Here is a 25,480-nt window from a genome sequence, read left to right as displayed (position 1 = left end):
GTGACCTTGGACAAGTCACTAGACCCCTGACCCTCAGTTTCCTTTAGTGTAAAATGGGACTAACACAACCTGTTTCTAAGATTATTGTGAGAATCAATTTAAATAACAAGTAAAAGCACTTTGTTAATTATAATAATCTTACAAAGGATTGTGCAGTGTAATTGGTACTCTGGCATGGCTGTTATTGAGTACCAATTGCACTATGGTACTAAGGACTATGGAAGAATAAAAACAGCATGCATGTATTCATTTGTTCAAAAAAGCATTCCAAGCACTAAAATAGATTCCAGATGAAAATACAGGTGAACAAGACATGGCCCCTACCCTGAAAGGCTTCACTGACTACAGGAACCTCCTAGTGAAAACAGATCTGAATTTAGTCAGAGACTTGGGCTTGAATCTCAGTTCTGTCACTTACAAGTTGTGTGACCTTGGGTCAGGTCATTTTTACCTCTCTGAAACCCAGGTTCCTTACATTTATGAGAGGGGTGAACCAGGCCATCCCTTCTAGCTCTAAGAGTCTAGGATTTTATAAGCATAAGAAAATTCATGTCATCTTTTCAAACTCTAGTAGATCTGGGGTAGTGGAGAAGGATACATGATTAACTTCTGAGTGGCGGCTGTCACGCATAGGAAACAGAAAAGTGCACCATGCCTTAAGTGGAAGGCACTGTCCTCAAATAACACATCTCATAAGCACCACCAGGCCCTGGCCTGCCTGTGTCCTTTATCGAGGCCGTGAGGCAGAGGCTGTTTCAGAACCATGGATAGCTCCATGGTGCTGCCCCCATGGCCTGGAGCCTAAACAGGCCTTTCCACCACCAACCAGATGTTCCTGTTTCCTCAGCCAGCTTAAGGCTAAAACAAACCTTTTCAACCAGGGTTTATCAGAGTTTCTAAATTACATACTGGGAAGAAATTTAATTGGTTTAATTAAGAAAGTTTATTTCATGGTAATTCAGTTTTGTTATGCTGCAAGACTTAATGTGTCCTCTGGTAGGAGCGTCTGTTATAAATATTCATTGCCTCACTCAAATACCCTCTCCTGACCCTAATCTCCCTCTCTTACCCCATAGAGTTTGAAAATGTGTCTGAAGAATATTGAGGAAAGTGAGGCCTTCCTGAGCAAGGACACCAGTCCTGGACAAGGTCAACTGAATTCAGTGTGGAAGGCATAGAAGGTTGGAGTTAAAGGGACTTTACAGCTATAGTGTGCTGCTCCTGCATCTTATAGATAGGGAACTTGGGCTTAGAAGGGAAAGGAGAAAGGGTAGGTAACACACTTAGTCAACGGCAGAGCTGGACATAGGGACCAAATCTCCTGATTTCCAATCCACTGCTTTTGTCTCACAAATTCTAAAGTTAAACTATTTTAAAACTAACTCTAGAAATCATCTGTCAACTTTCTTATACACAGAAGAAAAAACTAAGGCCTAAACAGGAAGCTAACTTGTCCTAAGCCGCATACAAACCCATCTACCTCCCTTCTTCTGCAGGATTCCCAAGCCCTGAGAATCATGCAACTTCTGCTGGATTACCCTCAGTGAAAAACATTTCAGTATTACATTTGTGCACCTAATGCTGGTCATTAGGGGATGAAATTGAGATTTGACATTACTTTTCCCTGAAGGAGTTTACGGTCTAGTTGGGGAAAGGAGATAAAATGAAAATAAGAGACATAAATGATAATAATGGGCTGAGCTCCGTGGCTCACGTCTGTAATCCCAACACTTTGGGAGGCCACTGTGGGTGGATCACTTGAGGCCAGGAATTCGAGACCAGCCTGGCAAACATGGTAAAACCCCATCTCTACTAAAAATACTAAAATTAGCTGGGTGTGCTAGTGCACACCTGTAATCCCAGCTATTCAGGAGGCTGAAACATGAGAATCACTTGAATCTAGTAGACAGAGATTGCAGTGAGCCGAGATCACACCACTGCACTCCAGCCTGGGCAACAGAGTGAGACCCTGTCTCAAAAAATAAAATAAAAATAAATTATAACAATGAACACCCCTTATGCATTGCTCAAACTACTCACAGTTTCTCTAGTGTGCCCTGATCTCTCCTGCATCTGTGCATTTGCACATGGACACCATTCCCCAATGCAGCTGCTTTGTCAACCCCAACTCATTCTTCAAGACCCTGGAAAACCTTTCCAACCTCTCCCCTGACACACACAACCATGACTGTCTTTCTCTCCTGCGTGCCCCACTCTCCTCTAGCATCCTTTCTCATAGCATTTATCACGCTGAACAGTTACTTTTTTCACTTGTCTGTCTCCCCACGAGGGTAAGCTCCTTGGAATCACCAGTGCCAAGAGCACTGTCTGGCAAAGACTAGAAGTTCAGCAAATAGTAGCTAAATGGATGAGTATGAAACTGATTTAATGTGGAGTTTCAGCTCACTGGGTTATAAACCCAGAATAGTTTTATTTTTCCAATAATTGCTACCAACTGTGCTCTGTTGAACCCTCCCTTTTCCTGCTGGGTAGCAGACTGCCTTAACAAACTCAATCTGAGGCCATAACTTTTCAGTCACTTCCACTTACTAGAACAGTTTCACTGGGTTCTTTAGGATTCAATCCTATTTAGTTATATTTTGTATTCTTACGTTTGATTCAAAGCTCTTCCTACCCAGCCCCTCTTATTCCCTGCCTCCTCCCCTCACCATCCCTAATCCAGTTCCAGCATCTGCTCCCACTCACCTCCTCCCTCTTCCACTGCTCTGGCATTGGGGTGTGAGGAGAGACAGGAGGTAGCAGACTTCTGGTGTAACAGCTCACAGTGAGACAGTCCTCTCCTAATTGTACCCTAGCTGCTGACCTGATTTTTTGTCTGTGGGCTCCTTACAGGTGCAGGGGAGACCCCCATAAACTCTACTGATGGGGGCCCTCCCTGACCAGCTTACTATGCAGTGCCAATCCCAACTGAGATTTGCCTTATCATTGACTGACACTCACTGTCATAGTCTCACAAACCCAGTGCCCTGATGCCCCTCACTGTACGAGGTCTCTAATCTCATCCAATCTCTGTGAGGAAGAAAGTCTTTGCCCCTTTTGTCTGGCTAAACCACCACCCTTTTCTCTCTATGCTCTTCGTTTGCTATGGCATAACAAGGCCAGGTAGTTAAATGAAGAAACACAATGTCAGTCTACTTTTCCTTGGGAAAAAGTTCAATCCTTTGTTTCTCCCAGGGAAATGGGAGAGGAGGTAACAGCTTTTTCTCCTCTTCTAGGAAGAAGAGGTCAGAGTAGGGCTGGTTTTTAAAACCAGGAGCCCCTCAGCCAGTCCTGTGAGAAGGTGGGCACCATGGCTCTTAGTCTCTTTAAAATGTAAAGACTTTGTGCCTTTTTTTTTTCAAGCAGTAAACTTTAGGTGTCAATTCCTAGCTGGGGGCAGGGGGAATGATCTACTCTGCACTTCACTCTGTACTTCACACTATTTCCTGGAATTGAGGCTAGCACAAGAGAGGTTTTAAAAAGAGTGCTTCTTTGTGGGTAAACAGGGGAAACTTCCTTAAAGCAACAGTCTGAAGTTGAACCTTAAAGATTAGAAAGAATAAAATTGCTGAAGAAAAAAATGTGATCTCAGCATGAGGAAGAGGAAAAGGAATCATCATGACATTGTTCAGGAGATAGCGCAGTGTTCAGTGTATAGCAGGCATTCAACAAATAAAATGAATTAAACTGTTCCACCTACAACTAGAAGTTCTTTCTTAAACAAACAAACAAAAAAAAGCAGGGACTGTGTAGCTGGACAGACTGAATTCAGACCACCACCCTTCCATTAATTTGGCATCTTCTCTAAGTCTTTTGATCTCTCTGAGCCTTTCTTTCCCCAGATTTTTAAAAAAGGATAATAAAATCATTTAGAGAATTGTTATGAGCACTAACAAGTTGCATAGCACATTGTAGCTGATAAAATGCCATGTGTCCACCAAATAGGTTTATTTTCCTCCTAGGCACACAGTTGCCTTAAGGAACCAAGAGTCTGAATTCTGGTCAGTAGAATGTGGGCAGAAGTGAGGCATGCCACTTCCAGCCTTGGCCCCTAAACCTCCCGTACAATCTTCCATACTTTTCTCTTGCCCTTATCAATGAGGGTGAAAGTGAAAGAATCCAGGAAGGTAAAGTTAGAAAAGATCTGTTCCCAAGAGTCACTTGGTCTACCACTGACTATGGTGGTTAAGACATAAACTTTTGTTGTTTAATCCGCTGGGGTTTGAAGGTTGTGTGCTCCAGCAGCAAGCACTTTACTTCAACTAATACACACATATAAAGTACTTGGTAAATATTGGCCATTATTGTTAATCATATTTTTATATCACTCTTTAGTTCACAAGTACTTTTTATTTCTTCACATAATTGATTCTCACAGTGCCCTTGTAAATGAATATGGAGAACAGAGAATACTGCCCCATTTTATAAATGAGGAATCTGAGATCAAAACGCACAAGTGAATGGAGGTGCCCACTAATTACACACAAGAAAGGAAGTCACATGACCAAGACAAAAACCATTATACTTGACTGAAGGCCCCTCTTATTCTGCCTGAATCTGAACAGTTGTTTGCTGGGTCACATTACCAGCTCTAGCCCCGCTGGGATCTTTCCAGTCCACAGAGCAACAGTGCCAGGGAGAAACCCAAATTTCTTAGGGTCAGTGGCAAGACACAAGAAGTTAGTAATTCCCAAGAAGCCTCAAGTATGAGCAGATAGGCTGGATATCAGATACAAAAGTCAGGTGAGGTAACATCACCAATTCAGAAGACCACATGCCACCATGGAAAGAATGAAGGGATGTGGATTCTAGATGTAGTTCTGCCATCATCTTGCTGAGCAGCCTTGGGCAAGTCACTGTGCCTCTCTGGACTTCAGTTCTGAATCAAAGTCTATAGCGCAACATCAGGACTGACAGGTCAGACTTTCCCGGGAGGCCTGGGGCCCTCTTGGTTGCAGAGTGATTAGAGTATCCCACCTCCAGGGGACCTCAGGTTTTCCCCTCAGAGGCCAACTGAGAGTGGGCCAGCTCCAGTCCCCACCCTCACCCCACTCAGCTCCTCATGCTCCAAAATCTTAGGCAAAAGGCATCTGTCACCAAAACAAGTGGCCTGCCATTTCAGCAGGGAGCAAAAGCTGGGAACAAATGGTGTTTTGTCTAAACAATTGTTTCGAAAAGCAATTCATTTTCCAGGATGGCTTTTTTTTAAAATTATGTTGGTTCCCTAATTAGGTTGGGACACAAAAATAATTTCCAATGTACAGATAACAAATGCCTCCATCTGAGAGAATCAGCTGTCCTCAAACTGCCAACCCTGGTGAATCACCACCTGCCAGGGATGGAGGAGCCTCAGAACCAGAGACCACAATGTGAGATCCTAAGAGGAGAGGGTAAGCCAGGCGCAGTGGCTCATGCCTGTAATCCCAGCACTTTGGGAGGCTGAGGCAGGCAGATCACGAGGTCAGGAAATCAAGACCATCCTGGCTAACACGGTGAAACCCTACCTCTACTAAAAAAAAAAAAAAAAAAAAATTAGTCGGGCATGGTGGCGGGTGCCTGTAGTCCCAGCTACTCGGGAGGGTGAGGCAGGAGAATGGCGTGAAACCAGGAGGCGGAGCTTGCAGTGAGCGAGATCGTGCCACTGCACTCCAGCCTGGGCGACAGAGAGAGACTCCATCTCAAAAAAAAAAAAAAAAAAAAAGGAGCGGGTAAAAGGTCACACACAAATTAGAGACCAGAGACAATGCACTCTTGACTCTGAGTGTAATGTCTGGCCAGTAACTGTTACTAATATAAATATTATCATTATTGTCATTACTATTGTTATTATTTTAGAACTAGACAGAGCTAGGCTTGAGTCCTGAGCCTCCACTTACTAGTTATAAGCCCCTTTTTAAGTGTCAACTTTTTCATCTGCAAAATGGGTGAATAATTTCTATCATCTCAGGATGATCAAATAAAAAAATATGTAAATTGTCGGGCCCTTAGTAAGCAACTTATCATTCTTAATTAACATTTAAAAATAGGTAGAAAAAGACCCAGAGGAAAAAAATAGCACTGTGGTTAAGGGCACAGATCTAGAGCTGGATTGTAGGGGTTTGAACTCAGTTTACCATTTATTAGCTATGTGGCCTTAGGCAAGCTACTTACCCTCTAGCGCCTCAGTTTCTTCATCTTCCAAATGTGGATAACAACAATGATTATGATAGTGATGATGGTGGTAATTCATATGTCATAGGGTTTTATGAGAATAGATGCATACAGTAAGTATTATAAAAGTGCTAGCAGTTATTAATTCCAATTTTGCCTCATTCCCGCTAGGTCTTGAACTCAAGTTTCCAGCTATGAGTCCTGAGTTCCTCCTGGCCTCTGACAACATCTGCCTAGGCCATGGGGCAGAGTGAGGAGAGAGGGGTCCCCCCCACTTTCCACCAACACTGCCTCAGTTCTGTGCCAGACCTAGCTCTGCCATCTCTTGATTGTGTGACTTGAGCAAGTCCCAAGGCCTCTCTGAGTCTTCTTGCCTCCTCTTTAAAGGGGGTATACTAATTTTTGTCCTCCCACCTTCCAGGCCACAGTGAGAACTTGGTGTGAAAATTCTTTGAACGCTGAGCAGGAGTGAGGCAAAATTGGAATTAATAACTGCTAACACTTTTATAATACTCACTGTATACACCTATTCTCATACAACCCTATGACATATGAATTATCACCACCACCATCCCTAGCATAATCATCATTATCATCCACATTTGGAAGATGGAGAAACCGAGGTGCTAGAGGGTAAAAAGTGCTAGTGGCTGAAAGTGGACCTAGGAGCCACATGAACCAAGAAGATGAGTGAGAACAGATAACACTGCATGGCTAGCTACGAAGGTGGGCAGGAAAAACTAAGGGTGATAACTTTACCTGAATTGATTTGACCTGTAGGGCCATTAACTTTATGCCTCCCACTTGGTTAGGAGCAAAGCCAAGCCTGACTGCAGCTACTTGCAGCCTATTGCCTCTGCTGCACAGATTAGAGAGAAGAGAGCAGTCGCCACAGAGGAGGAGGCCAGTCAGGGTCGGGACTAGGGTGAGATGAGCAAGGTGCCTAGGGCACAAAATTTAAGGAGGCCCCCACCCTCCAGATTGTGCAAGTGCCTCCTTGGTGCTTCACTTGCCTTACCCTACCCCTGACCCTGAGATGAAAATAGGCCCCAGCCTGGGGATCAGGACCCCTGTATTGAGGTCCTGGTTCTGCTACTTGCCAGGCAATTAGGGAACTGGATTTACCTCTTCCCAAAAATAGAGGTGTGCATCCCTACATTCAAGAGTGATGTGAGGACCAGGTGAGAGGTGCTGAGCTCATACAGTAAAGGCAGCCTTTAGTGACCACCTGCTCTGCAGACAAGGAGACATGCTCCCCACCTGCACTCACCAGCCTCTCCTTTACCCCCACTCCATAACCCAACCTGTGTGTTCACTCCTAGTATAGGCCCCACACCCCTGCACAGGCTGCTCTTACCTTCTCTCCAGGCCACAGGACCCTCCCCTTCTCATCTCTGGCTGTCTCAATCGTCTACCTTTCCTTCTCTAACCGCCAAGCTCCTCCTCGCACCCCTGCCCCATTAGCTCCACAGGACACACATGAGCTGCTCTCGACCCTGAACCATTTTCTGTGTGCTGGCCTCAGATCTCCAGCAAGAAGGGTATTATGGACTTAATTTTGTCCCCCTAGAATTCATATGTTGAAGCTCTAATCCCCAGTGTGACTTTCTTTACTTGGAAATAGGACCTTTAAGGGGCTAATTAAGGTTAAATGAGGTCATAAGTGTAGGGCCCTAATCCAATAGGACTAGTATCCTTCTAAGAAGAGGTAGAGATGCCAGGAGTGTGCACCCACAGAGAAAAATGCCCTGTGGGGACACAACCAGAAGGTGCCATCTACAAACCAGAAAGAGAGGCCCTACCAGAAACCAACCCTGATGGCATCTCCATTTTGGACTTGCAGCCTCCTGAACTGTGAGAAAATTAAGTTCTGTGGTTTAATCCTGTAGTATTCTGTTATGGCAGCCTGAGCAGACTGATAAAAAAGGGCCTGTATCACATTTCACATGTGATCTTGGATGGTCACTTCCTTCCTCCAAGACTCTTTCTATAGCTGAGAAAAGGAGTTAGCATGGCTAGGTGGTTTTCCACCAGCAAAGTCACAGAAGCTTGAAACAGATGAACTGCACTGCCAGGGAAGGTGTGCTCTGAAGACGCTATGTGTGATGAGGCTAAGGGGCAGGGCCAGGTTGTGAGGGTCCTGCTAAGCCACGCAAAGGGCTGTCTCCTTTCTGAGGAGGGGCAGAAAGGAGCCATTGGAGAGTTTTGAAGAAGGGAGTGATATGGTTTGTGCTTTAGAAGGGCCATGCTGGCTGCTATGTGGGACCTGGATTGGAAAGGCAGTGAGGAAGGTGACATGGAAAGCCAAACATGGGGTGCTGCAGGAGGAGGGACAGTGTGAATGACATCAGGAGACAGAATAGATAGGATGTGCTTGTCTGGATGGGGAACAGGGAGGTTAGGGATGCTGTGCCCCATTCTCTACTCAGGAACTGGCTGGGTGGGCCGGACCAGGGTAGAGAAGGGCCTATGGATGTGGAGGTACTTTCTACATTGTGGTGGCAGGGGCTGGCGGGGGGGCTGTTGTCTACCCTAGCAGCAACAAAATACTAGGTACATGACAAATACTTGAAAAATATTGGCTCAATAAATAAATATGAAGAAATGAAATGTTAAGGTTACCACCTTGGTCACACTCTTGGTCTAAAATGGAATCTCAGCTCCCAATAATGAAGCTGGCAATCCTTTTAATTACCTCTTTGACCTCTCAACCAGCCATACCCCAGCAGGACCAGAACCAGAACTCAGATCCTACTACTCAGGGGCCATTTGCTATGGGACTGATGCTTTCCCACTCAACACCTGTTTTAATTCCTGCAACAACAGTCTGAGGGAGAGGAGATCAGCCCCATTTTAGAGATGAGGAAACTGGGGCTCAGAGAGGCTCAGCAGCTGGTTCCAGGCCACCTTCCTTCACTCCATCCCATGGTTTCTTGTTTCCTTGAAGGCTACGAACTCTTCACCTTTGATACAGAACAAGAACAAATTCCTGGAAGTCCTCTGCTGCACCATTTGGCTGGAAAATATTTCTTTAAAAAGATATGCTGTCATCTTCTCCTTTTTTCTTCATATTTCAGAGTCTTGGGCTGCAGCTCTTAATCTGCTGGAAAATATAGCCTAGCCATGTATCCTGTCACTCTGATCTGAGGCACAGCTCTCAACCACAAATTATTTCCACTTCTCATTAAGAATATTCATTCATCACATTCTATCCAGGGCCCAGTTATTCCTCCCTGAAACATATAATTAGAATAAAATTAAAAATTCAGAGTGTCAGGATATTCCCTGGCCTGACCCCTTATTGTCACATGGGGAAACTGAGGCCCAGAGAGGAAAAGGGGCCAGCCCAGCATCACATAGCCACTCCATGGACTTGAACCCCCATTTCCTGACTCCCCCTCCAGCTGTCCTCCCACAGTCCTTGCATACTGTAAATGAAATAAAAAACTACATGCAGGTCACTCTTGCCAATCTGCCGTTTTGTTTGAGATGGATTCTGTGTGGTTTTATTACTGAGTTCTGAGCTGCCCACTGGGCCCTCCCTTCACTCACTTGCTTCTAAAAGAGAAATAACCATGTAGCAGAAACACATGCTAACACGGTGGTGTAAAGACCCCATGGAACATGAAAAGGTAAGCAGAAAGAGATTTGGGGCAGTTGAAAAAAAGGTGGGAGCCAAAGAGCAAACAAGCAAATGAACCCCTATTTTGAACATCTACTCATCTCAGACACTGTGTTAGAAAAGGTGCGTTCATGTTCTTGTTTAATCCCCTATGAGGAGATTATTAAGACTTCCATCTTAAAGATGAGCAGATTGAGGCTCAGGGAGATTAAAGTAACTTGTCCAAAGTAACTTGCCAATGGGGTGGAAGGATTCACAGTCTGTTTAACCCCAAGTCCAGTACTCAGTCTGTTACATCTGGCTCTCTCTCATGTACAGATTATGTGCCCTTGGGTAGGTATTTTCCCTCAAGTGGCCCCATCTGGAAAATGAAACAAGTATAGCTTCATCACTGGAGAAAACCAAGAAAAAATAGAACAGTAAGAGACACAATTAGAAAGAGACAAAGGGAGAACCAAGCCTCTCTGCCAACCAAAGCCATTAACAGCAAACTCTGCTGATCAGAGCAGAGGTGGGTTTGTGTGCATATCCACTGCCATCCCCACCCTACCCCCCAGGTGTCCACTTTAATATGACTCAACCTCTCCCAGGTTGCTCCTTGGCTCTTTGGAATGTCCCCCCACCAAGGGTAGGGCCTCTGATGGGTTTCCTCTTCCCTGCACTTGGCTCCCAGACTTTTGAGGCCCTCCCTCAGTGCCAGCCCAGCAACAAGCTCACAACCTCCCTTCCTGCAAGGGAGGCCAGGACAGGGAAAGGAAAGGGGCAGGGAAGCCTGGGTCCCTTCCAAAATGCCCATCATGTCCTTACTAGGTACTACAATCTCAGAGTCATTCAAGTATGTGAGAGGCCCTATGCAGGGACAGAGAAAGACAAAACTGCAAACAAAGAGCATTAACCTGGTTGAGCCTCAGTTGCCTTATCTGTAAAATGGGCACAGTCTTCTTCATTTAATCCACACACAACCTATGAGGTAAGTGTAATCGTTAACCCCATAAAAGTTCAGCCCAATTCACAGAAAGTGCTCAGTAAACTAGAACTATTATATTACACAAAAGCACAGTCCCTGCCCTCAAAGAGCTCCCATCTTAGTGGGGAGGGTGTGTACCCAAGTAACAAGGTTTGCTACCATTAGGTGAACAACTCCTCTTTTCAGGCACTGAATCTGTGGTATTTCTAATCTTCACAGAATCCTACAAGTCCTAGCATCTTCCATTTGGCACCGAGGAATCTCAGGCCCCTAAAAACTTGCTTCGGGTTACTCAACTAGGATTCCAAATATTAATACCTCCTCTCAGCCCACTCTGTTACAAAGTAGAAATCAAGAATCTCTGGAGTTGACATCCAGGCCAAAGTCTGTATTATTCCTCATTAGCTCTTTTGGAGGCCTAGATTGGGACATTAGAAGAAATCAAGCTAGGAGGAAGTCCCAGCCAGCCAGCTGGGGGCTGGCCCAGAACTGTAGAGGCCTCCGAGGCAAGTGGGTAGCCAAGCCAGAGAGTGCCCACTTCATGGAGTTTTTAGAAGGAGCCACTGGGAAGGGCCAAGCTTCCCCACTACAGAGCCTCTGGGAGGGTCCGGCAAGACCGACAAAGAGGCTGGGGCCATACCCAGGTGGCAGAGAATTAGGCCTCACTGTGACTATGAAGATGGAGAGGAAGGGATGCCCTGTCAACAAGCATCCACAGGACTATCCACTTCAACCCTTTGGGGGATACAAGGAAAATGCCTGAACCCCCACCCTCCTGAAGCCTTCACTTCCCTCTGTGGGAGGGGCCCTAAACATAGGAGAAGGGAATAAATTATTCTTCATAACAACCCCATGCTGCAAAAGTTATCATAAATCCCAATTTTCAGATGAGGAAACAAGGTTCTGAGAGGGGAAGCAATTTGCTCCAAATCACACAGATAATGAAGCTAAGCCCCTCTAGTTTTTGCTCCTCTGAGCCACATCACTCATCCCCTCCTTGTCCAGTTTCTCTTGTTCTTATAAGAGGAGAGGAAGGAACATATGGACCTTCACCATGGTGTTCCTATGGGCTGGCTGCATGAGATGCACTTCTAAAGATTTTTAAACACACTGATCCCCAGATCCTGCCCATGCAGATTCTGATTCAGATGGTTTGGACAGATTCTACAAATCTGTACTTTTAAATAAGTGCTGAAATTAATTCCAACTTTCAGTGGTGGCTAAAAGCAAGAGGACTCCCTTGAAATATTCCTCATTTCCTACCTCTAGCCCAAGGCCCAGTGAGTAGCGTGAAAAGCAGCTTCTGCACAGCAAAAGAAACTACCATCAGAGTGAATAGGCAACCTACAGAATGGGAGAAAATTTTTGCAATCTACTTATCTGACAAATATCCAGAATCTACAAAAAACTCAAACAAATTTACAAGAAAAAATCAAACAACCCCATCAAAAAGTAGACAAACGATATGAACAGACACTTCTCAAAAGAAGACATTTATGCAGCCAACAGACACAAGAAAAAATGCTCATCATCACTGGCCATCAGAGAAATGAAAAGCAAAACCACAATGAGATACCATCTCACACCAGTTAGAATGGCAATTCCTCAAGGATCTAGAACTAAAAATACCATTTGACCCAGCCATCCCATTATTCCCGACTCCTTCGGGGACTTCAAAAGAGCTTTGCTATGTCTCTCTGTTCCCTCTGCTTCATCCTCCTGTCCAATGTCAACTACCCTTGAAGTCCAGCTCCAATCTCTCCTCCTTCACAGACACCCCACACTACAGGCTAAAATAGACCCCTCCTCTCTCTGCCCTGTGATATAGTTGGCATTTACTGAGTGCTAATCATGTGCTAGGCTCTGTAGTGAGCCACCACAATCATTACCTCTTCTAATCCTGGCTACTACATGAAGTAGATGCTTCTATTCTCCCCAATTTAGAGATGAAATGCAGAGGATTAGGTCACTTGCCCAAGTTCACATGGCTAGTAAGTGGCAAAGTTAGGATTTCACCTTGGGAAGACTGGCTCCAGAGGCCCCACCTTTAATTGTGACATGACACTGCCTCTACATACCACCATTAATGTTCTCATAACCTCCAAGAATTTCTCCTATGGTGGGATTTTTCAGTGCAAATTAAATACAATATGATCCTTTAATTAAAGAGAGCAATTTATACTGAGCAGATCACAGTTAGTTATAATACAGTGGAGGGGAGGAATCTGCTACAGGTGAACTAGAGAAGGAGATGGTAGGCGCTGAAGAAGGCATGTCCTGATGTCTTTAGGATGCCTCCTTAGAGGGACTCGATGCTTTGTTACTCCAGCAGAGGATTGTCAAGGTGATTGGAGGTCTGAGCTAGTGATAGTGCTGGGTGACAGGGGAGAAAAGGCTGTTCCTCTTGAACAAAATCATGAGGAAGTCTAAAACTGGATTTGCTCTGTGATGTTCATCTTTTATAGCATACACTTATAGCTGTAAAAGCACCTTGATTATTGACATTCCTGAAGGAAAAATAACATTTTTATGGCGTCTGACACTCTCAAACCCCTAACCTCATTTTCTCCATTGAAGCAATTGTCTCTATAATTCAATTTTTTATAATACAAGATTTCTTAAGAATGCAAACTCCACATCCTAAGAGAGCATAGCACACAACTGGTATCCTTCAGGATGTCTGTCTTTCCCTGATTGAGCTCCCCAAGGGTGAACATAGGTCAGCTCCATAGCTGGGGCCTTGGAAACCAGCACAGAGACCAGTCCAGAGCCTGGCATGGAGCAGGTGCCCAACAGCTGTTTGCTAGGTGCTGCCTCTGCCACCACCTGCCATCCCTCCTGAGAACCCACCCTTTATTTCTCTTCTCTGTCATGTCCTTTGGTAAATGTAACATCTCCAGCTGGTTTAACCTCCCCTGATCTGTCTCCTGCAAACAGCCTGAATCATTGCATGCCAGAATTGCCAGAGCCCTTATTCATGTGAAATCAACACACATCATCTTATGCTGCCACCACTACCATTACTAAACTCTTAGCAGCCCATAGAGAACTGAGTTCAAATCCCACCTCTCCTTGCCACCAAGGAGGCCAGGTGGCAAGCCCTGGATCACACAGGTCCCACAGACCCTATCAGCTCCTTCTGCTTTCATACACAATTAATTTAGCAGACCCCAGAGGCTCCCTCAAGGCAGGAAACACTACCCTGAGAGGAGGGCAAGTGGCTCTGATGGTGGCCAAGGGTTTGAATAGGCCAGCCAAGTCTACAAACTTAGACACTGAACTAGACCTGCTGTTTGCCTCAATTTCTCTCTAAAAGCCCAAGACCGCATTAGCCATGGGATGGTGACACTTCTGCTCTGGTGACACCACTGACAGTCCTGCACCAAGAGCTGGAAGCACTGGGCATTACCTTCTATTCACACAGTCGGCAGCTGTGTGACTTTGACTTCCCCTCTCTGAGCCTCCATTTCCTCACCTGTCCTTCTCCAGGGATGCTAACACCTGCCTTGCACAGTTATTCAAGGATCCCATGACCCATTGGGCATAAAGTACCTAACACAAGACCTGGTCCACACAGGTGTGCTCAGTAAATGGAAACTATTTGAAGGTTATGATGATGGTGGTGATAATGATGATGATGATGATGATGATGATGATGAAAATATCTTCTCAGCAAAGTGAGACCAAGGCCTCAGTGAGATTTGGAGCCCACCTGAATAAGCACTGAGCATGTTTATCCTGATGGGTCAGGGGACACTATTAGAAACCAGGGTGAACCCAAGTGCTACTGAAGGTTATTATGCCCAAACCTGCTCTGCCTTCACCTTCTTCAAGTCCTTGAGTAAAGAAAGTAACCAGGACAATAATTAGAAAATAGAAAGTTAAGTGACACTGATTTTTAACAGAAGCTTTGGCCCCAAACTCAGTGCTGAAAATTGAGCAGGCCTATGGGGAAGTCTCCTTACCTGGATGAGGTGAACCCCTCTGGTCAGAAACTAAGCAGGCCCCCAACTGATTAGTTCAGCCCATGACCAAATGGAAGTCCCAAACATTGGCAACACAGCCCCTCTGCACCTGGATAAACAGAGAAGGAGACCAAGGATGAAGGAGAGAGGCTGACCAGTGTCTTAAGAACAGCAGGGATGGAGCCCAGACGGCAGTGGGGGAGAAAGAAAGGCCACAGCCATGGGCAGACCTTGGTCACCTCTGAAGTCTCTAGAAGCCCCTGGCCCAGAAAAGATCCCTCAGAACACCTCTCCTCTGAAGGAAAATAGAGGGGCCCCCAGATTCCCCCAGGGCCTCTGGGTGGGCCCAGTCCTCTGCAGCTGGCATGGGAGCTGCAGTACATGCTGCAGGCCCTGAGCCCTCCCACTTCATTTCTTGCTGTCCCTGTGTCTCTGCCCCAGCCAGGCCAGCCCCTTGCTGGCTACGGCAGGCAGTGAGACCTGGCTCTAAGGATTCACACAGACACTGTGCCTTGGGATCCAACCCAAATCCTTTAATCTGGTGTTTCAGGCCCAGGTCTCTCCTCCCTACAGCACCAGGCACAGTGCACCTCCATTCCATTCATCCACATCCCCATCTTCCCATGCTCATTCCAAGCTCTGTTGCCTCCAAGAAGCCCGCCCTGCCTGCCCCAGTCCCCTCCCTCTTCTGAGCCCTCACCATTCTTCCTCTATGGTCCCTCATTTGATAAATCAGCTGTAAAGTCTTTCATCAGAGAACACCTTGTATTGCTCTATCTTAACTTAGGATCCTGATTCCCCAGCTCTAGAGAAAGCCCCTTGAGCTCTTAATCTGGCCAAGCTTCAGTTTCCTCCTATGTAAAACAGAGACATTGACAACTAGATTTTTAGCACCCACTCTATTCCACGCCCAATATTAGGGGTTGTGGGGAATACAAGAAGGAAAATGCACAGTCTCTGATCTCAAGGAGCCACTGGACACTCATAACAAGAACCCAAGGTGGTGTGCAGTAGAGGGACAAAGCAGAGACAAGCCTTGTGTGATGAGGGTTCAGGGGAGGGAAAGATGCAGGCAGTTTTCTTGAAAGAGGTAGTATTTGAGCGGTCACGAGAGATGATTGGTCTCCAACAGGCAGATGTGGGATAGAGAGGGGATTCAAGGTAGAAAGATAACATGAGCAAGAACACGGAGGAGGGAAATTTCAGGGCCTGTTTGGTAAAGTAGATATTTCCATTTGCCTGGAATCTATGGTACCAGTAGGCTGTAGAGGAAATACTGCCAAGTGATTTCAGCCTTTGGAGTAAAGCACCTTGAATGGAAGGATGATAAACTTGCTCCTATTCTGTTGAGGGAAAGTTTTTGAAGAAGACCAAGGATAACATGACCAAAATATCTTCATAGAAAGATTAATCTGGCAGGGCGAGAAGAATGGATTAAAATGGGAAGAAACCGGGACACAAATAGGTCACAATGAAATGCCATTTCACATTCACTAGATGGACCAAAATTAGGATGTCTAATAACACCAAGTGTTAGGGAAGATATGGAGCAGTGGAAATTCTCAGACACTGGTGGTGGGAGTATTAATTACTACGGCCATTTTGGAAAACGATTTGGCATTATCTTACATAGCCACACATTTGCATATGTTCTCTGCGACCCTATAACCCAGCAATTTCACCCCTAGACCAGTATTCTCCAGAGCAACAATTCTCAAATTGTGGTCCAGGGACTTGAAACTTTTTCAGGGGATCCGTGAGGTCAAAACTATTTTCATAATATATTTGAAAAGTATTATTTGACTTTTTTACTCTTGTCTCACAGGTGTACAGTATTTTTCAGAGGATGCATGATGGATGATATTGCAACAGATTGACCATGGATGCAGATACAAGAATTCAGCTGTCTTCTGTTAAGCCAGACATTAAAGAAATTTGCAAACACGTCAACAACATCACTCTTTTCTATTTATTTTGTCTCAGAAAATAGTTATTTTTCATTTAGAGTGTGTGATTTATGTTAACATATAATGAGTTTCTTAATCATTTTAAAATGAATTAATAAATACATTTTTCGCAGCTTTAATTTCTAATATAGTGAATATATTTAGATATAACTCACATAAACAAAAGCTCTTTGGGATCCTGAGACTAAAATGTTCGATAACCACTGCCCCACACAAACTCCTGCACATTCTTCTGAGGCTGTGAACAAGGAGGCCTGTAACAGCACTCTCTTAGCTAAATATTTGTAGTAGCAAAAACTGAACACAACTCAAATGTCCACAGACAGGAGAATGGATAAAATAAATTGTATATTTATTTTGGTATATTATACAGCATTGTATATTATAATGGTATATTATACAGCATCGAAAATAAATGAACTACAGCTTTAAAAAAATAGATAAATCTTAGAAAAATACATTGGTAAAAACAAGACAGGTCCAGAAGACAACAAATATTATATCAATTTTACAAAGCTCAAAAACAAACTAAGCTAAACATGTATACTTAAGAATACATACATATGTGATAAAGTTTTTTTAAGCAAGAAAATAATAAATACACAATTCACCCTCTTGGATGGAGTCTGAGGATTCAGTTAAAGGAGGAGCACATACCTCTTGTTGATAATGTTCAAATTCTTCAGTTGGGTTGTGGCTGATAGGCAGCCATGTTACTATTATGCTTCATAATTACATAAATAATACATATACTCTTTTGTATGTACCAAATATGATCTTAAAAAGATAACCCCTAGCACCCAGACTGTGGCCTCTAAATACCATTTCCCAGTAAACAAACACAAAGGTTCCTCGGAGAGGCAGATTGCAGTTCTGGGGCAGGAAATGTACAAAATGGTACATCTTGTCATTCTAGAAAGCAGGGAAGCTAGCAGAGACTACTGGGATAATAATCAAAAGGGCTCAGAAGCCAAGTTGAAGAGATTTCCATTGGCCAAAAACAGGATAATTTGAGTGTCAATAAGGATAAAAACTGAGCTTCTCCGAGAAAACACCAAATGGTGGATGACGCCGATGCAGCGGGGCGAGGGGGAGGCCCTGGGGACCCTGGGATGGGGAACTGCATTGGGTTCCGCGGAGGTTTCGGCAGTGGCATCTGGGGCCAGGGTCGCGGCCATGCACGTGGCTGGGGCTGAGACCGCGGAGCTCATGGAGGCAAGGCTGAGGATAAGAAGTGGATGCCCGTCACCAAGCTGGGCCACTTGGTCAAGGACATGAAGATCAAGTCCCTGGAGGAGATCTGTCTCTTCTCTCTGCCCATTAAGGAATCCGAGATCATTGACTTTCTCCTGGGGGCCTCTCTCAAGGAGGAGGTTTTGAAGATTATGCCGGTGCAGAAGCAGACCCGTGCTGGCCAGTGCATCAGGTTCAAGGCATTTGTTGCTATTGGGGACTACAATGGCCACGTCGGTCTGGGTGTTAAGTGCTCCAAGGAGGTGGCCACTGCCATCCGTGGAGCCATCATCCTGACCAAGCTCTCCATTGTCCTCGTGCGCAGAGGCTACTGGGGGAACAAGATCGGCAAGCCCCACACCGTCCCTTGCAAGGTGACAGGCTGCTGCAGCTCTGTGCTGGCGCGCCTCATCCCTCCACCCAGGGGCACTGGCATCGTCTCGGTGCCTGTGCCCAAGAAGTTGCTCATGATGGCTGGTATCAATGACTGCTACACCTCAGCCCGGGGCTGCACTGCCGCCCTGGGCAACTTCACCAAGGCCACCTTTGATGCCATCTCTAAGACCTACAGCTACCTGACCCCCAACCTCTGGAAGGAGACTGTATTCACCAAGTCTCCCGATCAGGAATTCAATGACCACCTCGTCAAGACCCATGCCAGAGTCTCCGTGCCGCGGACCCAGGCTCCAGCTGTGGCTACAACAAAGGTTTTTATATAAGAAAAATAAAGTGAATTAAGCCTGGGTTTTTATATAAGAAAAATAAAGTGAATTAAGCCCGAAAAAAAAAGGATAAAAACTGAAATGGATTGAAACATATCTCATGTATTTAAACCCATATGAACTCATTATGAGTTCATAATGATACAAAGTAATCACATTGATTACCTTTGGATAATGCTAGAGAACAAATTCATTATTTTTAAAACTGAAAACAAATAGGGAGAATCAAGCATTTACCCTGCCTTCCCTGAATGAACAGTACCTCAGGCTAACCAAGTAGTTTATGAAAGGATGTTACCCTTTATAAAAGTCCAGCTAACAAACAAAAAAATGATAAACGATTACAGCTAAGTGCAGGGGCTCACACCTGTAATCCCAGCACTTCGGGAGGCCAAGGTGGGCAGATCGCTTGAGCCCAGGAGTTCGAGACCAGCCTGGGCAACATGGGGAAACCTCATCTCTACAAAAAATATAAAAAATTAGCTTGCCTTGGTGGTGCATGCCTGTAGTCTCAGCTACTCGGGAGATTGAGGTAGGAGGATCACGTGAGCTGGGAAGTCGAGGCTGCAGTGAGCCGTGATCATGCCACTGCATTGGCGCAAGACTGTCTCAAAATAAATAAATAAATAAATAAATAAATAAATAAATAAATAAAACTAATATGCAAATTCTGAAGAAATAATGGATCTAGTCAGTAATCAACGGCTGCTAATAACAAAAAGAGAGATGACAATTAGGCAGTTTGTGCTCCTTGGTAAAAGTTTGCAGCACCACCTCCAAGGCGTTCTTGCCAAAAATCAAATCTGAATCTGATGAGACCTCTAGATGCAACTAGTGATATACAGGAAACTCAGGGAACAGATGAACACATTAAACACCACCATGGGATTCATTCAGCAAAATCCAAATGTGGAAAATGGATAAACAACCCAGTTTCTTCAATAAATACACAGCTGAGGAAAAATAAGAAGAGGGATGAGCATATACATTAAAAACAAATAAAGACACTATGAGCCGATTGCAACATATGAAATTATTGGGATCCTGAATCAAACAAATTGTAAAACAATAAAATAAAATTATAAGTTAACCTAGGAAGTTTAAACACTATATATTTTATAATATTAGGGAATTTTTTATTATTTTTAGGTATGGTAATGATATTATAATTATATATTTTAATGTATCATTATATTGATAGATGTGATGATATGCTGTTCGGGTTTTGTTTCAAAACAACCTGGAGGCAGGTTAGAATGAGAATAGTGAGCAGCAGCAGGTGAAACAAGATTGGCCACGGGCTGATAACTGTTGAAACTCGCTGACAGGTACATTGGGTTCATCATGTTATTCTCTCTATTGTTGTATAAGTTTGAATTTTCCATAATAAAACATTTTTTAGAGAGCAGAGACAAAATAAAAATATTTCCAAACAACAACAAAAGAGAGGTAATGAAGAAGTCACAATTGTTCAGATGGAGGCCAGTGATGCCATGAAGACAGAGCAGAAGCAGCCTGGAAATGCTGATGCTGAAATGCCACACACCGTTGTTTAAATATCCAACCAGAAATCAGTGTGTCTTGGAAAGATCATCTCTGGGTCAGTAAAGAAAAACATCAAAACTAAACAAACAAACAAGTTCCAACACTGCCATGGAGATCCTTTCCTTATGCTTTTTATCCTGGAAAGTGGTTGCTTATCTCTCCCTTGTGTTTCCTGTCCATAAGCCAGATCTGCTTCTGTGACAGTTTCCCCAGTCTCATGGTGACTCAAATGTGATGCAGCAGTCGATACCTTGGAAACCACTGGAAAAGGGAGGAGACCCTGATGGGGGTCCCAGAATGCTTCTCAGATTAAACGACTTCACTTCTCCTGCCAGAGAGTAACTGAAGCCTACAGAGCTGAGGTCACTCACTAGTGCCCAGTAGAGCCACCTGAGAAAGCAGGGAATGGAGAGTCAGTCAGAGGACCCTGGAGCTGAGCCCAGCCCTGCACTCCCTGGGCAAGTGACCCTAGAAAGCCTTTGATTCCTCATTTGTAAGGTGGGGCCTGCAGTCACACATGCATCACACAGCAACATGCAAGCACACATGGCATGCAAACTCCTGAGCATGTTACACTTCCTGGATGGTGGTTATTCATTATTTAGACAATTCAAGCCTGGTGCCTCCTACCCAGGGCCATTCTACGGTGCCATCACCAACAACAGACATGACCTGAGCATCTACTCAATACCAAACATGAGTCTTCTCTCCTTTCTTTCCTGGTCTTGTGTGAGACACTATCATAGTCTTCTCCTTGCTAATGAATCCTGCCCCAAAATGGCCTGGGAACTGAGTCTCCACTACCTGAAGAGGTGCCAGGATGAGCACAGACCATGGCCTCTGCCTTATATTGGGCTTCCTAGAGACAGATTCTGGAACTAAGAGTTGTGTGCAGAAGGCTCATTGGAGAGTGCTCTTTGGAGTCGCACCTGCAGCTGGGCATGGGGCCAAGCTGACCCATAATGAATTACAGCATCTCAGTCTATCCTCTATGGAACTTTGGAGCTAGGGTGGCCCCTCAGAATTGTCTCAAGTTGGGGAAAGAGGGTTGGGCTTTTATATCCCTGCCTCAGCCAATCATGGTCACAGCCACCCCTGAAGGGAAGAGTATGCTAGAGTGAGGCAGTTCCCATAGCCAATGGCAATTTCCAGTGGGCTGCCACAGGACTAGCCAGCAACCAAAATCCCCAGCAGGTGGCGGGTGCTGTGTCGACCCTGGAGAGGGGATCTAGACAGAAACACTACAGTATCCACTACAACCTCAGAGAGACCTGAGTTTCAAACTTGCTTCTGTCAGTTACAGCTTTGTCACCTTTGTGGAGATCTGCTGCTTACTGGATATTGGGAGTCTTAAATAAAAAAGACTGGATAAAATTGTCTGGATAAAAATGAATTGGATAAAAATTGAACTTTAAGGCTTAACTTCTTGCCTTCTCTATACTCTCTCCCCTTAAAATGACAGGAAAAGAGAAGATATAAACCCATAAGGACAGGAAGAAAGGAAGAGGAGTCATTTATGGATGAGAGAGTTCAACAAATTTCTATAAGATTAAAGGGAGATGGAGGTGTGAATGGTAGAAGCCACAACACAACCTAAGCTTTCATGATCCACCAACACTGGGTGAGCATTCTCAGGGGAGCCACACTTGCCAGTCTCTCTACAAACATTAGGGGCTGAAAACCTTGTCAGGTAGGCTGTTCCTTCCAATGCCCGAATACATCTCTTCCAGTTAATCTGTCTGCTTTCCCAGAAACAATTGCTTATTCCCAAACTTGTTTATGCCAGTGGCACTTGCTTTTGTAATTATGTGATTCCATTTAATATTAATAAGCCAATAAAATATGGTTGTAAAAAGGGAGTTGTTTTATGAAAAACTATGTTGGACACTTTGAAAGACTCAATGAAAGCAGACTGCCATTTAAGAAAAAAAGTTTATCAGAGTTACAGACAAGCAGTTGTAATAGACTTGGAGGAAATCACATAAATCTAGAAGGAATCTGTACTTAGATTGTTCCATAAGCGCCTTTTAAGTTTTAGTTGCACAATAAAGGTGAACCTGGAAACGGTAGACAATGTTTTATGCATTGGGATTTGTGCAAGAAAGACCTTATAGAATTCCAACTAACAGGTCCATACTCAAAGAAAATGGACTAGGCATCAGTATGTTTTCAGTCAAAATAAAATAAAATCATTTTTAATGATTTATTGCTTGAAACAATTTTTTTGATTAGTCAGCTGGTTTCTACTGAGTTAGATAAGACCTGCAGAAGATGTACCAATGAGAAGAAAGGCAACTGCCTGTAGAGGGGGAAAAGGGCATGAGATTTGAAGGCCAGAAAGGGCTGAAAACAGCAGGATTAACTGAGAATCTGCTTAGGGAACAGCCAGCTCCCCCTGCCCCAGTCGTCTTCCCACTCTATAAAAAACATGGCAGTGACTCCAGACCTATCACTATATGCCAGGTTAAAAACTTTACATAAATAAACTCAACAACCCATGCAGTACTATTCTTATTAGGCCTAATTTACAGACAGGAAACAGGCAGAGAAAGATTAAGTGACTTGTCCATGGTCATATAGCTAGAAAGTGGCAGAGTTGAGATTCAAACCCAAGTGATCTGACTCCAGAATCCATCCTCTTCACCACATCCATCCTACCTTACTGAAGAAACAGGGCAGTCCCAAAGAAAAGAACTCCCCTTTTTTGATATTTATGTGTACCCCCCACAAAACAAAAGGCCAAGTCCTGTCTGGTCCACCCAGAGGGAAATCAGCCCCATCTGCCTTCACAGACATCCAATGCCAGTCAACTTCTTGGACACTTATCCTTAACTATGGACAAAAGCCAAGGACCAGTAAAGATTAAAGAAGGCTCCATCCAACAGGAGGAGAGATGCAGAACCACAGAGAGACCACAATAAAGCAACCAAACAAAAGAGGGAAGCTGGAAGAGACAGAGATAAGTCAGCAAACCGGAGGGAAAAAAATCACTATTGATATCCTCAGAGAGATAAATACAGAGGCTGTATCTATGTTGTGGGGTGGGGGGAAGGAAGAACAGAGAATGAACAAGTATGATAGCTGAAATTAAAAATTCAGTAGAATGGTTGGGACATATATATAACGAAATAGCCTAGAGAGTAGAAGAGAAAGACAAACAGAAGGAAAATACAGAAAAGCGAAAAGACACAGGAAAAGCAGTGCTGGAGGCCCAAGCTCCAACTCGCAGGAGTTGTGGAGAGCAAGCAGACAGAAGACTACTAAGGAAAAATAAAGTTTCACAGGACTGAAAGACAAGTTTCCACATTGAAAAGGGCCACCCAGAGCCTAGCACAATGAATGATAAAAGCCACCACGTGACATGTTTTGTGAAATTCCAGAATTCCAAAGATTAAAAAAAAATCCTCAAAAACAGCCAGAGAGAAAGAAAAGCTGCACATAAGGAACATGAATCAGAAGGCATGAAGCTTCTCAAGGGTCACTCTAGGTGTTCGAGACAGTGCAAGGCACCCATGTATAAAGGAGAATGATTTCCAACCCAGAATTCTATGCTTAGCTGAATTATTGATCAAGTGCAAGGGCAGAATACGGAAAAGTCCACATGGATGAAAATTCCCCCACCCCTGCCCAATTTCTTAGGAAGCAATTAAAGTTTTCAAAAGAAGGGAGCAAACCAATAGAGACAGAGGACCATGAAATGATCCTGGAGAGACACCCTTGGACCAGAGGGTTCCTGCAGACAGCTGGGTAGTGCAGTTTGGGAGGGAGCATTCCTCAAGGCAGAATACCGAACATGACAGAGGAGGTTTTGTCGGGAAGCTATAGGATGAGAAGCCGTGGCAGTTCTGATACAGGTTTTGGGAAAACTAACAGCTACATTTTCTTAAAAGGAATGCTGATCACTGAATTACCTAAAAATAGTGCTTCAGATATACCGGGCATGCGCATGGGGCTGGAAGACAGCTAATTCCTTATTTATTCTAACAGGGAGACAACAGATAAAGTCTAGCGTTGGTAAATTAAGAAATCGCAGCATGAGCATATTATTTTGAAGTATGAGGGTAAATGCCAGAAAATACAGGTAAAAGTGGCTAAAGTGGTTGCCATCAGAGTGCAGAACTGGGAGGATGGATTGGGTGAGGCAGGAGATGGCTATTTTTCGATAAAGAAAAAGCCTTTCCATTTGCATCCAGCCCGGGCCTCAGATTTCCTTAAGCACTTTCACATACAATATGAATTGGTTTCCTCAAGAACCCCCAATTACAGAGACAGGAAACAGAGGCCTGGACAGAACAGTGACCGCTCAAGGTCACGCAGCAAAGCCTGGGCCCCCAGCGCTGGTTTGGTAGACCCCAGCCCCACCCCGCCACCCCGTCACCCCACACCCAGAACCACACCCAGAACCAGAAACCAGCTAAAGGCCAGCTGGGGCGCCAGACGACTCGCCCTGCCCCGTCGACGCCCCAGACGCTGTTGCCGACCTCCGCCCCGCAGCGCTGGTGTGGGCGCGGCCGGACCTCACTCAGCCTGCACTGCCCCGCGCCGCTCGCCGCGTCCACACTGTCCTTGGGAGGACGCGCGGGGAAGCCGCGCACGATGCGGCAGCGCCCCCTGCCGGGCTCCGGACGCTCCGCTCCCAGCCGGCTCGGCGAGTGCTCCGGGAAAGGGGTCCGGACCCCACACGCACTGGGGTCCAAGACAGGCTCTCGCTCGGGCTGGGCCGACTCTGGCCCGCCTAGGCCCCGGGCACGCTGCAATGAAGGCGGTACCCTCACCACAGTCACAGAACGTGTCGGCTGCCCGCGCGTCCTCCCAAGGACAGTGGACGGGAGCTGGGGCTGGAGAGGGTAACGACCTGCCCAAGGTCACACAGCACCGCAGTGGCACAGCCAGGACCGGCACCCACACCTCCCGCGGAACCTTGCAGGGGCCCAAACCACCTGGGTTCTAGAGCTCCTTGAACTGGCCTCTTGGGCTTTAGGGAAGAGCTGGGGACGAGGGAATGGGGTGGGGCCACACCACATTAGCACGGACCCTTGGATGACTTGGGCGGGAAGTGCCCCGTCTCGGGGCGTCGGGGCCGCCTGCGCGCGCGTGACCTCCAAGGGTCCTTCTGGCGCTCCTCCGGCGCTGCGTGCGGCGCTGGGCTGCGGCTCACCCGACACACCGGCGGCAGCCGCGGCTGCCCCCTACTGGCGGAAGGAAGAGTCGCCGCTCCGGGGCCCTTGGCGGCCGCCGCTCTTCGCGCCTCCTTGGCCTGGCTGCCACCCTCCCACCCTCGGGGGAGACCCCGCGCACTGTGCTCACTC

The 25,480-nt window shown here is 45.4% G+C and overlaps 1 long non-coding RNA gene and 1 pseudogene across 1 annotated transcript; one reads left to right on the top strand and one right to left on the bottom strand.

The window, feature by feature from the left end:
• Positions 1 to 8,786: 8,786 nt before the first annotated feature.
• Positions 8,787 to 12,806, bottom strand: LOC107973910 (uncharacterized). The gene is made up of 2 exons (XR_001716426.3): positions 12,629 to 12,806; positions 8,787 to 9,383 (listed from the first exon to the last, which is right to left on the bottom strand). It is a non-coding gene; the product is annotated as an uncharacterized LOC107973910 (long non-coding RNA).
• A 4,923-nt stretch (positions 12,807 to 17,729) lies between these two features.
• LOC100615502 (small ribosomal subunit protein uS5-like) lies at positions 17,730 to 18,623 on the top strand (annotated as a pseudogene).
• The last annotated feature ends 6,857 nt before the right edge of the window (positions 18,624 to 25,480 follow it).

This window comes from Pan troglodytes, chromosome 1 (genome assembly GCF_028858775.2).
Source record: "Pan troglodytes isolate AG18354 chromosome 1, NHGRI_mPanTro3-v2.0_pri, whole genome shotgun sequence".
NCBI classification, from domain to species: domain Eukaryota; kingdom Metazoa; phylum Chordata; class Mammalia; order Primates; family Hominidae; genus Pan; species Pan troglodytes.
The sequence above is the reverse complement of the archived record's forward strand: the minus strand, read 5'-3'. Positions and strand labels throughout refer to the sequence as shown.